At 42.1% G+C, this 13,830-nt stretch overlaps 1 long non-coding RNA gene across 1 annotated transcript; it reads left to right on the forward strand.

Annotated features, from left to right (window-relative positions):
* The first annotated feature begins 6,604 nt into the window (after positions 1 to 6,604).
* On the forward strand, positions 6,605 to 11,488 carry LOC119323368. Its single transcript, XR_005156277.1, has 2 exons — positions 6,605 to 11,071; positions 11,159 to 11,488. It is a non-coding gene; the product is annotated as an uncharacterized LOC119323368 (long non-coding RNA).
* The last annotated feature ends 2,342 nt before the right edge of the window (positions 11,489 to 13,830 follow it).

The raw sequence follows: 13,830 nt of genomic DNA on the forward strand, positions 1-13,830 counted from the left end.
CTGAGTAGTCAAATAATTAACTAGCCATGGGAGGATTCTTTTTCATTCAAGATTTCAGCTCCAATGATTTTATTCAAACAGCAAGTAAAATGAAAATACGCTCCAAGAAAAACACATGTCATGTGACGAATAAAAATATAGCTCCGAGTAAGGTATACCGATGGTTTTGAAGACGAAAGAGGGGATGCCTTCCGGGGCATCCCCAAGCTTAGGCGCTTGAGTCTTCCTTGAATATTATCATGGGGTGCCTTGGGCATCCCCAAGCTTAGAGTCTTTCCACTCCTTATTCTCCTCATATCGATATCTCACTCAAAACTTGAAAACTTCAATCCCACAAAACTTAACGGAACTTCGTGAGATGGGTTAGTATGATAAAGAGTAAATCATTCACTTTGGTACTGTCAAAGACAAGATTCATAATTTTTCTCACACAATGCCTACTGTACAATATCATTTCTACAATTTATATTGAGCAATATAAGCCATAGAAACTAGAAAACAAGTAAACTATACATTAAAAACAGAATCTGCTAGAAACAGAACAGTCTATAATGATCTGAACAACAACCATACTTCTGCTACTCAAAAAATTCTGAAATAAATTGGTGGACGTGAGTAATTTGTTTGTTAATATTCTTCAAAAATAATCAACTCAAAAGCAATCTTCGGTAAAATATGACAGCTAAACTCGTGAGCGCAAAGTTTCTGCTTTTTTACAGCAAGATCACTTTAACTTTCACCCAAGTCTTCCCAAAGGTCTTACTTGGCACTCTTTTGAAATAAAAGATATAAAACATGATTAATACAGTAGCTTAATCATGTGGACACACAAAAACAGTAAAGGTAAATATTGGGTTGTCTCCCAACAAGCGCTTTTCTTTAATGCCTTTTAGCTAGGCATGATGATTTCAATGATGCTCACATAAAAGATAAGAATTGAAACATAAAGAGAGCATCATGAAAAATATGACTAGCAAATTTAAACCTAACCCACTTCGTATGCCTAGGGATTTTGTGAGCACACAATTTAAGGGAACAAGAATCAACTAGCATTGGATGGCAAAACAAGTATAACTTCGAAACTTTAAGCACATAGAGAGGAAACTTGATATTATTGCAACTCCTACAAGCATATATTCCTCCCTCATAATAATTTTCAGTAGTATCATGAATGTGTTTAACAATGAAACCACCACATAAAGAATTCTTTTCATGATCTACAAGCATATAAATTTTACTACTCTCCACATAAGCAAAAATTCTTCTCATTCAAAATAGTGGGAGCAAACTCAACAAAATAACCGTCATGTGAGGCATAATCCAATTGAAAATTAAAATCATGATGACAAGTTTCATGGTTAAGATTATTCTTTATAGCATACATGTCATCACATTAATCATCATAGATAACAACTTTGTTCTCATAATCAATTGGAACCTCTTCCGAAATAGTGGAATCATTACTAACTAAAGTTGACACTCTTCCAAATCCACTTTCATCAATATCACACTAAGATTCAACACCCACCAAAATAGTGGGATCACTAATTCCTAAAGTTGACACTCTTCCAAACCCACCTTAGATGATAGTATTATTCATATTCCAAAAGATATAAGTGAAGATCATGGAGCATTATACAATTACTATAGACTAAACAATATCCATGCTCAAAATATGTAAGTGAAGCACACGAAGCATTCTGTAAAACCATACTCAAAAGATATAAGTGAAGCACATGAAGCATTCTATAAATCAATGTAGGGCTGTATCATACTAGCATGGTTCCTAAAGAAAAATAAAAACACAAGGGACACAAATCATGTGAACAAAACAAAAACCAAGGTATACCGATAATTGTTGAAGAAGAAAGATGGGATGCCAACCGGGGCATCCCCAAGCTTAGATGCTTGACTATCCTTGAAGTATTTACTTGGGGTGCCTTGGGCATCCCCAAGATTGAACTCTTGCCTCTATTTATTATTCTCACATCGGTAACTCCTCATTCTTCGAACACTTCATCCACACAAAACTTAACAAAAACTTTGTGAGATTTGTTAGTATAATAAAGCAAATCACAACCTTTAGGTACTGTTGCAAACTCTTTTAAATTTAATATTAGCATTTTATGTACTGTATTCCAACTTTACCATGCTTCATACCCCCCGATACTACCCATGGATTCATCAAAATAAGCGAACAACACATAGAAAACAGAATCTGTCAAAAACAGGACAGTCTGTAGTAATCTGTAAATTTAGTAAACTTCTGTAACTCCAAAAAATCTAAATAATACATGAAAAATTTAAAAAATTGTACAGAAGTAATGTTCAAAAAGTTTCAGACCCATTTGACTTTCCAGTAAAAAATGTAAATTCACGCGCTACAGCCAAAGTTTCTGTTTTTGTACTGCACATAGTAAACAAGCAATCTAATCATCCTAAAACCAAAGCTTGGCACATTATTTTTATAATAGAAAGGGTGGGGATAATTATTTACAGAGAAACTTCCATGAAAAATTCTACATTGTTTCCATGATCATGAACACAAGTGCTCAAGGTCGACCCTCACTTCTCCAATGCATAACTTTCCAATCACTTCTCTTCTTGAAAAACTTTTTAGGCATATGAGGCAAGTGCATCTTTTTGTATTTTCATTTTTTTGATTTTTTTGTATGTTTCACGCATAAGCAAATAAAAAAGGGAAAACAAAAATTACTTAGTGAAGAAAGCAAACAAGCGCACACGAGAATATCAACCCCACGCTATTGCTCCCCGGCAACGGCGCCAGAAAAGAGCTTGATAATCCCCAAGTGCAGGGAATCATCGTAGTAAATTCCAAAGGTGGAAGTGATAAGCATGGAGTGTCGAACCCATAAGGAGCTAAAGGCAAGATCAATATTCTCTCAAGTCCTATCTACCACTGATACGAATCTACGTACACCGAATATTTGCTTCCAACTAGAAACAAGAAATAAAACTACACTGTGGGTTTGAAGAGGATAACTTTGTATGATATCGAAGAGCTAAAATATAAAAGTAGGTGCTGTTATCATAAATTTAGAATATATTACTAAATATTATAAATAGCGAGTGTGGAATAATGATGGGCTGGTGTGCGGAATTATCCTACGCAATTGTTAACAAGATCGGTAATCACTATTGCAATTTCATATGAGGGAGAGGCATAAGCTAACATACTTTCTCTTTTTGGATCATATGCACTTATGATTGGAACTCTAGCAAGCATCCGCAACTACTAAAGATCATTACGGTAAAACCCAACCATAGAATTTACATATCAAGTCCCCTTTATTCCCATACGCCATGACCCACTTATCCGTGTTTATGCTTCTGTCACTCAAGCAACACAGACAATAAGTAAACCATGGACATATTGCAACACCCTACAGCGGGAATCCCTCACGCTTGCGCGACACGGAGGGAACAATAGGACAGCACCAAAATAAATAATACAACTCATACCAATCTAGACCATCAATCAACCCAAAGACAAAGGATATCTACTCAAAACATCATAAGATGGCAACACATCATTGGATCATAATATGCGGCATAAAGCACTATGTTCAAGTAGGGATTACAACGGGGTGTGGGAGAGTGGACCCCGCAAAAGAGATGAGGATGGTGATGATGATGGTGATGTTGATGAAGATGATCACCGCAATGATGATTCCCCTCCCGATGGCACTCCGGCGTCACAGAGAGAGAGGAGGAGAAGTTCTCCCCCTTGTGCTTCCTCCTCCATGGCCTCCCCCCTGGATGGGGAGAGGTTCCCCCTCTGGTCCTTGGCCTTCATGGTGATGATGGCCCCTCCGAGATCCTTCCCCATGGCCTCCGGTGATGATGGCCCCCTCCGGCAGGGTGCCAGAGAGGGCCTAGATTGATTTATCGTGGCTACAGAGGCTTGCGGCAGCAGAACTTCCGATCTAGGTTATTTTCTGGAGGTTTGGGTATTTATAGAAGAGGTTAGCGTCGAGGACAAGTCAAGGGGACCCACAGGGAGTCCACGAGGCATAGGGGTGCGCCCCCCACCCTCGTTGAGCCCACGGGACTCCCCTCCGGTAGATTTTTGTTCCAGTATTTCTTATATTTTCCCAAAAAAATCTCCGTTGATTTTCAGCGCATTCCGAGAACTTTTATTTCTGCACAAAAAACAACACCACGGTAGTTCTGCTGAAAACAGCGTTAGTCCGAGTTAGTTCTAATCAAATCATACCAAAATCATATAAAACTATTGTAAACATGGCATGAATACTTCATAAATTATAAATACGTTGGAGACATATCAATCTATGATGATGATGAAGATACAAGTGGTGAAGGAATGGCAACGGCCACCGTGGCTATTGCCACCTCTTCTCCAACCAAGGTGTCTCTCTTTGATGCCCCCAACGAGAACCTCATTGCCAAGTGCCTCATGGCCAAAGGTACCAACAAGGTGGATGAGAACAAATTTGATAAGTTCTTGAGTAAGCTAAGAGGTGAGACCAAGAAGCACTTTTTTGCTCTCTTGGAGCAACTTGGTGAGGCCAATGATATCATTGAGCAATAGAGAGATTAAATTGATTTTACAAAATACTGTTAATAGATCTAGAAATAATTGGCGAAGAAACTTGATGATGCATTATGGGTTTATAGAACTGCTTATAAAGACCCTATGGGTATGTCTCCGTATAAAATAGTTTATGGAAAAGCAAGTCACTTACCTCTTGAACTAGAAAATAAAGCTTACTAGGCAATCAAAGAGCTCAACTATGATTTCAAACTTGCCGGTGAGAAGAGGTTATTTGACATAAGCTCGCTTGATGAATGAAGAACCCAAACCTATGAGAACGCCAAGTTCTTTAAAGAAAAAGTTAAAAGATGGCATGACAAAAGGATACAAAAGCGTGAGTTTAATGTAGGCGATCATGTTTTTCTATGCAACTCTCATTTAAGATTTTTTGCAGGAAAGTTTCTCTCCAAATGGAAAGGTCCTTACATATTGAGGAGGTCTATCGTTCCGGTGCCATCAAAATCAACAACGCCAAAGGTACAAATCCAAAGGTGGTAAACGGTCAAAGAATCAAACATTATATCTCAGGTACTCCCATAAATATTGAGACCATTATAATTAATACAATAACACCAGAGGAGTACATAAGGGACACTTTCCAGAACATTTCAAACTCCGAAAAGGAGTATGTGGTACCGTAAGTAAACCGACTTCAAAACGTTTACAAAGGCAATTTTTCTCCGTTTTGGAATATTTAAAAAATAGGAAAAATTAAAAGCAGTCTGAATTGTGCACCAGAAGTGGCAAGGCAGGTGGGCATGCCCTACCCCCTGGGTGCGCCCCTATGCCTTGCTGCCACCTCGTGTGCCCTCCGGACTTTGTTTCCTTGCACAATACTTATTTTGGTCGGTAAAAATTCATTATATAATCTCCCGAAGGTTTTGAGCACCATACCACGACGAAATCCTCTGTTCTTGTGTTTAGCTAATTCTGTAGCAGATTTGCAGCAAGATGTCTTCGCAAGCTTTGGAAGGAGAGAGCTATATAGCTGATTATAACACAAGCCCAAAGGCCTACGGGGATGTGGAGCATTATGGTTGGACCACAGAGGAATAAAAAGACTATGATCCAAAGGGAAAGGAGGAGACAAGCTCAGATGAAGATGAAGTCCCACTACCTCAACCTAGGGACATGCACGTGGAGTTCAAAAAGTTAAGTCTCCCTAATAAAGTAAAAAAACCTAAGATCGAGTTATCCCTTTTCGTCACTTGCGGGAAAACAAAGAGGAACTATGTAAAAACATATTAAGGCTTGAGCAGGAGATCGATGACTTAAGGGAGGAAAATACTATCCTCAAGCGCAAGCTGAGGAAGAAGGACACTACATCAACAACCCCATCATCATCACCTCCAAAGAAAAAGACATAAATACATGGGTATGAGCAGTCCCCTTGGAAACTGCCAAGTTTGGGGGAGGTGCCCCTGTATCGTATCACCACCAAGTAGAGATACTACTTCTGCTCCCAAACATCCTTTAAACCAGTCTTGCCATGAGGGTCCACCATACCTACCTATGGATTGAGTAATATCCTTCAAGTAACTTGTCATCGGTGCAAGCAATAAAAATTGCTCCCTAAATATATACGCTCTATTAGTGTGAAGAAAATAAGCTTTATACAAACTTGTGATATGGAAGAAATAAAAGCGACAGACTGCATAATAAAGTTCTTTATCACAAGCGGCAATATAAAGTAACGTTCTTTTACATTAAGATTTTGTGCATCCAACCATAAAAGCGCATGACAACCTATGCTTCCCTCCGCAAAGGGTCTATCTTTTACTGTAATTTTCTAGCCTTATATAAGAGTCATGGTGATCTTCACCTTTTCTTTTTACATTTTTTATTTCTGGCAAGCATTATGTGTTGGAGGAAGATAACTATTTGGATCACGGCTCTCTCTATATAGGGAGCGACGGGACGGGATCCTTCCGAACTCCCAAATCGGTACAGTGGAAAAAAAGGGAAAAAGAAATCTCTACACACCCCTGACCACGATCCCCACAATCCCCTCCTGCCCTCTGCTACGAACCACATCACACCGCCACCACCGCCTCCCTCCTAGCCGGCGCGGCCACCGCTGGCTCCCTCCCTGGCCGGCGCGGCCACCGCCGCCTCCCTCCTGACCGGCGTGGCCACCGCCGCCTCCCTCCTGGCCGGCTCCCTCCACCCGCGCAGCCACCCTGCCTCCTTCCCTGCCCCGCACAACCACCGTCGCCTCCTTTCCCGGCCCGCGTAGCTGCCACACCCCCACTCCCCCCGCAGCCGAGCCCCTTCCTCGGATCCCCGATCCCCACGCCGGCGCACGCCCTGCCCGGAGAAACCCGCTGCCCCGCCCTCATCCTCACCTCCAAGCACCTGCCTCCGCGAATCCGCTCCCCCAGCGAGGCTGCATGTGAGCACCCCATAGGCAGAGCTCTCGCCGGTGGAGCTTTTCCCTGCCACAACGTTGCCTATTCCCGGCGGGGATCCGCTCCCGCAGAGTCCAAGCCGTTCGTCGACGGCACCGCAGGCCGTTCACCTTGGCCGATGTCAGGAGCCCCTCTTGATGGTTATGCGGGCCTGCCCCTGGACCGGTACATGGGCCAGGCCCATCAGACTACCAAAGCTGAAGACTACAAGTACCAGCCAGCGGACGACGCCCTAGTCATCCAGTGGATCACGGCACGGAACAGCGGCGGCTCCTCTCTCTTTCCCCTTTTACCTTTCTTCCTCCTCGGTTCCTCTCAAGAGCGCTTCCTCCATTCGTGTAATTGATGATTTGTAATCTGCTACTACCACAGAGAGTGTAGATCGAACCATGTATCCCATCTAGTCCCTTACGTCTGGTATACAGAGCCAGGCCACCACCCTTCCACCCCTCAATTTTCCCCAATTTTTTCGTCCACACCCGATTCCTCCGTTCCACCAGCGACGACGCCATGCCCGCCGTCAAACCACCTGAGTGGGATGCCATGTCTGCCAAGGAGCAGTTGTTGTGGTATCTCGAGAGGTTATGTGCTCAGGCAGACGAGATGAGCTCAGCGTTAGGTATTGCACGAGTGGGTGACCCTCCCGTGGTCACCTCGCTTGTCGATCGATGCCTCACCTGCGCCCGTCCCCGACGTCTCCTCCTCCACCACCAAGTCCACAGAGGTCCTCAAGGTCATCTGTGATGCGTCCATTGCCTGCATTGTCAGGGCGCCCATCAAATGTTCGATGGATGGATCGACCCAAGTCTCTACCATCGTCAGCCTCAACGAGATCCAGGACGCCACCACCACCGTCCACCCCGAGCCCATGGTCGATCTCATCCACCAGGAGGTCGCCGCCGAGATCGCCACCCTGGTGCCAACCACCACCAACGTCATCCCCAAGACCAGCGTGCAGGAGCAGGACAACTCGCCACTACCCTCCATCCACACCTCCAACCAAGTAGCGAGCGAGGCAGACCATAGTGCGGTCCTCATCGTTCCCAGCAACTTGGCTGCACTAGAGCCAGCTAAGTGCTCGGCAGAATGCCCCGCCCATGTCGAATAACAACCATGGCCATCACCGGTACAAGTGAAGATCAAGCACAGGGGACACGTATTCAGGCCAAGACCATGGCCATCGTTCAAGTATCATTCAGGTGCAGGCTGTTGCAAGGAGCCATGTTCAGAGCGTTTAGGGAAGACAGTGGTGAAGACAAAATCGGGCAATGGAAGCTACAATGTGCAGCCAATTGTACTCACAGAGCATCGGCCACATGGTGTTCATCTCGTGGTGGAGAGCAAAGGTTTGCTGCTGTCACCATTGCGGAAGGGAACCAAGACACAACAGTGGCCGCACCCTGTTGAAGTGCAGTTTGCAAAGGATGACATTGTTCTGTCCCGTGGCATCGTTCGTGGATTTATCACTAGTGATTCTGGTTGTGTGTGGTGGCTACCTGACCATCTACCTAGGAGGAGTGAATTGCAGGAATGGTTCTATCATACTCACTTGCAGACTTTGATTGTTACTTGGGAGTTGCAACCATGGCCATCTTGGAAATTTTCCCTCATAGTTCTTCCAATACTGAGAGGTCTTAGTCGTTTCATTGCTGGTGCTGCTACCTTTTCACGCTTGAAGTCCACAGACTTTGCTTGTTGGAAATATCTGTTCTTGGTACACATATCAGTACAGGGGTTGACTGAATGGTGGCATGCATACAAATTCAGTTTTTCTGGTGCCGCTCATGTTCATCTGATAGAGTGGCACAACGTGCTTCTTGCTCATGCAGTAGTACTTCGCACAATGCATAAAAGGGTCGTACAGATTGTGGCACAATTAAGGAACCTCGTACCTACAATTATGCTCAAGAACAACGGTTCAAAAAATTCAGTTGCAGAGCCCATAAGTACAGCTACAGCGGATAAGTATTGTTCAGGTCATTCAGTTATATATCCAAGCAGTGTTCATGAAAGGAGAGTGCAGTATACTGCAGTACAGAGCAAGAAAATCACTAGCAACATTTTCCAATGCGTTGGCATTCACTTGGTGGGAAACATGTTTATTCTAACTCGACTCAATCCATTTTACACCCAAGCAGGGGAGCATGTGCGGGTGCTGCAAACCCAACCTCCATGGCGAACCAATTTTGCTACAGAGTTCAGGAGAAACTTGAGAACAAATTCTGAATTTCTGCACATCACTGGTGTTCTTTTGGAGTTGACTCAGGCTTGGGTTGCTACTCAGGATATCAGTACATCTAGCTTTGGGATCCATCTGCTGGGAACTTTGTTGATTATGATTGAGCTAGAGCAGTGCACTGAGACGATTTCTTATATGATAAAACATGGGCTGCTTCCTTTATGCATGAGTGCTACTAGCAGGGCATTGTTGGTGTTACAGCTTGAGAGGACATTATTTCCACGTATGTATTTTCTTGTGGGAAACCTTGCAGCCTATTCAAATTCCTGTGCAATCAATGCCCCTGAGGATTACAGTCATTAACATCCCTTTCTTCAGGTTGTGAAAGAATTTGGAGAATGCTTACCTACAGTGGAGAACAATGGTTCAAATAATTCAGTGGAAGAACTCAAATATGATATATCAGTATGACGCCCAGAGGATTGCGAGTGTGTGATTTTGATGCCGCTCAGCTATGAAGAAGCACTGACTTCGACAGTAACTCAACCTGTGAAAAGGCGTTTCAATGGGTTTGCAAGTTCTTGTTTGAGGGTATCTACAGTTCATGAATTTAATTATATGATGTCCAGTGCGACAACTGTCAGATGGGCCACGAGGTTTGGGGCTTTTCTCATGGGCAAGTTACCCTACATATCCTTTTGTTTACCATCGGTCCAACCAAAACACCCATGGCCATCCCCTGTTGCAGCCATGTTCACTCAGCGGCTCTTATTTCCCATGACGACTATTACTGGATTTGTGCCTATTATTAAGATTTATGTAAGGCTCTCTGAAGTTGGGATTGCTCAATGGCTTGGCAGTAAATCAGGTAGTGCACGTCACCTTCAGAAGTCTTGGGATCCTGGCCCTGGTAACAAAACATTGTCAGTTCAGATTTCTCAGCCATGGGAAGATATTACTCACTGTCAAATAATGTTTCAAGATGACCAACATGTGGTGGATGCCATGTAGTTCTCTTCCGGCTGCCCACAAGAACATTTTCATGGAGGAAACAGTCCTACTTTTGTGAAGATAATCAGTAGGGGAGCACCGGCCATGAGTGGTATGACATTCTCTACAGGCTACAATCAATATCATTTTCAAGAAGGGAGGGGTGTCATCACGGTCACTGCCATCTTTGTCGCTGCCGTCTTTGTGCAAGGCTCTGTCAACCATGAGCACTACCTCAGCTTCGACCATGACGGTGTTGACAAGGGCTACGTCCTCGACGCCTTCTTTGGTGGAGCTTCCATCAGCCACGACTACTGCTCCTACTTCGTTGAAGTCCACTCCTGTTTCGATCGCCATCATGACTACATCCAGTTCAAGCAAAATCAACTGCAATGGGATCCGGGGGGTTTTGGGTGGCATCGTCTTGGGGTCAAGCCGAATTTCAAGAAGGGAGGGATGTCAGGAGCCCCTCTTGGTGGTTATGCGGGCCTGCCCCTGGACCGGTACATGGGCCGGGCCCATCAGACTACCAAAGCTGAAGACTACAAGTACCAGCCAGTGGACGACGCCCTAGTCATCCAGTGGATCACGGCACGGAACGGCGGCGGCTCCTCTCTCTTTCCCCTTTTACCTTTCTTCCTCCTCGGTTCCTCTCAAGAGCGCTTCCTCCATTCGTGTAATTGATGATTTGTACTCTGCTACTACCACAGAGAGTGTAGATCGAACCATGTATCCCATCTAGTCCCTTACAGCCGGCTGCCGCACGCATGGAGCACACTGACGCTCGCGATGCAGCTCAGCTCTGAATTCCCAACGCTCTGCCACCGGCTTACAAGAGTGCGCGTCTGCTGGCCTTCTGTGCTACGCAATCGTATTGCAGCTTGTGCTCACCTCCCGATATTGTACAAGCTAAACCCTGTATGCACAATTGATTTCTGGAATATGCGCTCCACGCCTCCACTGGTGGCTCATCATGACTAATAGATATTCTTTGTTCTTTTGCAGATGCGCCAATCCCGTAGAGACTTGCACTGATGCGCAATAACGCAAGCCTGAAGGAGTTAAACTGACGAAGAAAAGCGGCACTTGATGAATATTCAGTTAACTAACGAAAAAGGAGCAACGCCTGAAGCAAATGGTTTTTCTTTAGTGTACATCTGAATGACTACCTATTTTATTAGTTAACAATCCCCTGTTCTATATATTAGGAGCTCCATGACGAGCCATGGAGGCTACGTGAACAAATAGATTTGTCAGTTACTGTTATTTTAATTTGTGTATTTGTATTGCTGCTGATAGAGAAGAAGAATGGCGATGGCATTTTCTCTGAACTTCCATCTACATGTGTGGAGGTTACTGATCAGGCTATGGCTGATACTCTCAACATTTTTCTCCCTCAACATTTTCTTTGTATGTCTGGTCATTTTCAGGCTACAGTTGTTTTCTCTTTGTACATTTTCACCCTAGTGTTCACGCTACAGGAAAGCTCCATGCAGGCTACAACCGTTTTCTCTCTTAACATTTTTCTATGCGTCTGGTCAAATTGCACTATAGTGGCCATAAAAAACCTTGCTTTTCTGCCCTCACACACTTATGAGCCAATCTGTTCATTATTATAGTTTCACTTATATTTGGCGCTTGTTGAATTTCCACATTCGTAAAAACAGAAAAAGGTGTTTTAATGAGTAGCTCAAGGTTACAAAGAATTGAAGTCCAAGTTCATGTAAATTCACATAGAAAATTTCATATATAAAAATAAAAAAGAGAACTTCACAACGCAATAAAAAAATGAAATTAAAAAATGTATTGAATTGTGTGAAATTGAGAAAGTTCAAATGGGTTGATAGTAAAAAGTTTATGTTTCCATTTTTATGATTACCTCATTTCTGAAAATATATGAAAAACACAAAAAGGTTGATACTAAAAACAAAGAAGTTCAAATTAAAATAACACAGTAGTTCGATGTTATGTTACTTGATGTTGACAACAAGAAAAAAATGCATTTTTTTGCGGCAAAATTATGCAAAAAATTACATTGGACTAATGTGCTCTGAAGAAGTGTTAGTGGTGTCCATAAGAACGCAACATTTTTTCTATTTTCCATTCCTTTTTTGTATATGTAAGAATGCATAAAACTTGAGCCGGTCGGGGACATATCATCGAGAAGCTCATGTATAAATGGACTTGTTAACTCTGAAACTTCAAAATTAATAAAATGGAGAGGTCAAAGAAATTGACAAACAAAAAATTTCAATCAATTCACATGATTTTTGATGGATCTTTCTAATTTATAAAGAAAAACAGAAGTTCAACTTGAAATTAATGAGCGGTTCAATATTTATTATAAACCTAGAATCATTTCCATTACTAAAAGAAATAAAACGAAGAAGGTCAAATTGAAAAATGGAGCAGTTTGATATTATATGTGAAACCTCAATTTTTTAGGTTACTAAAAAAACCAACAAGTTCAATCCAAAATAACAAAGAAGTTCAATTGGAAAAAGCATAGCAGTTTGATATTTATTTAAAAAACTCGGATTTTCCGATTAATAAAGAATAAAAGCAACAAGGTCAATTGAAAATAACGAAGAAGTTCGATATTTCTAGCAAAACTTCAATTTTCACATTTCTAAAAAAATACACAAAGAAGTTCAAATACAAAATTTAGAGAGGTTCGATGTATATAAAAAACTCAGACTTTACCAAAGCGAAATAGAGATAAGTTCGGTTTGATAACTGCCAGAAGTTCATGTACTGCATGGTCTGCGTTTCGTATAAGAAAAAAAAGAATAAAATGGTGAAGTCCGAAATTTTGTTGCTAGAAGTTCAAGTGCTCGGCCCGAGAAAGCTCAAAATTCTTGTGAGAGAGGTTAAACAAAAATACGTGACAGAAATTCAAGACGAAAACAACGGGAAGTTCGACTAATACACGAAATACGTTTCAGACAGGAAAATAGGAATAGAAAACAAAAAGCATAAAAGGTTTTTTGCAAGAAGTTCACGTGCTACTCCCGGTGAAGTTCAAGACCTCTAGTGTGAGACGTCCGACCATCAGTTACATGTAAAAACAGGCAAAAAACAACGTTGTTTTACACATTCAAAAATATATTTTGAACCGTTCTGAGTATGAAAAAATGATCAACACCAAAAAGTTGTGTGTTTACAGCAACTTTCCATCGGTATATCACTTGCTTAATTCCGGTGAGTGAATGAAGAGCTACGAGCAAAAAAAAAAGCACGTGAAAAACAGAGTGAAGTTCAAGCAGAACTGCCACAGAAGTTCAAGTACTTCACGCGATTCATTTTCGACGAATCTGTTTCGCTATAAAGGAAGAACGAGTGATCTCACCATTTCTAAAATTACTTGAAAATGGCTGGGATCAGAGAAAATCATTAACATGAAAAAGTTCTGCATTTTTCGTAGCTTTTCAACTGTATATTATTCGCTCCATTCTGACAAAGTTTGTAGAAATTACCGTGAAAATATGTTTTTACCATTTTCAAAACTGACTCAAAATTTTATGAAATTGGGAGAAACAGTACATATCAAAAAGTTTCGATTTACTCAAGCTTTCCAACGCCATATCATTTGCTGCATTCGGACATACAGTTAAAAAATTAGATCGAAAATACGAACTCGATGGAACTTGTACTGTTTTCTAAATTACTCTTAAACC

Source organism: Triticum dicoccoides, chromosome 6B (assembly GCF_002162155.2).
Source record: "Triticum dicoccoides isolate Atlit2015 ecotype Zavitan chromosome 6B, WEW_v2.0, whole genome shotgun sequence".
In the NCBI taxonomy this organism is placed as follows: Eukaryota; Viridiplantae; Streptophyta; class Magnoliopsida; order Poales; family Poaceae; genus Triticum; species Triticum dicoccoides.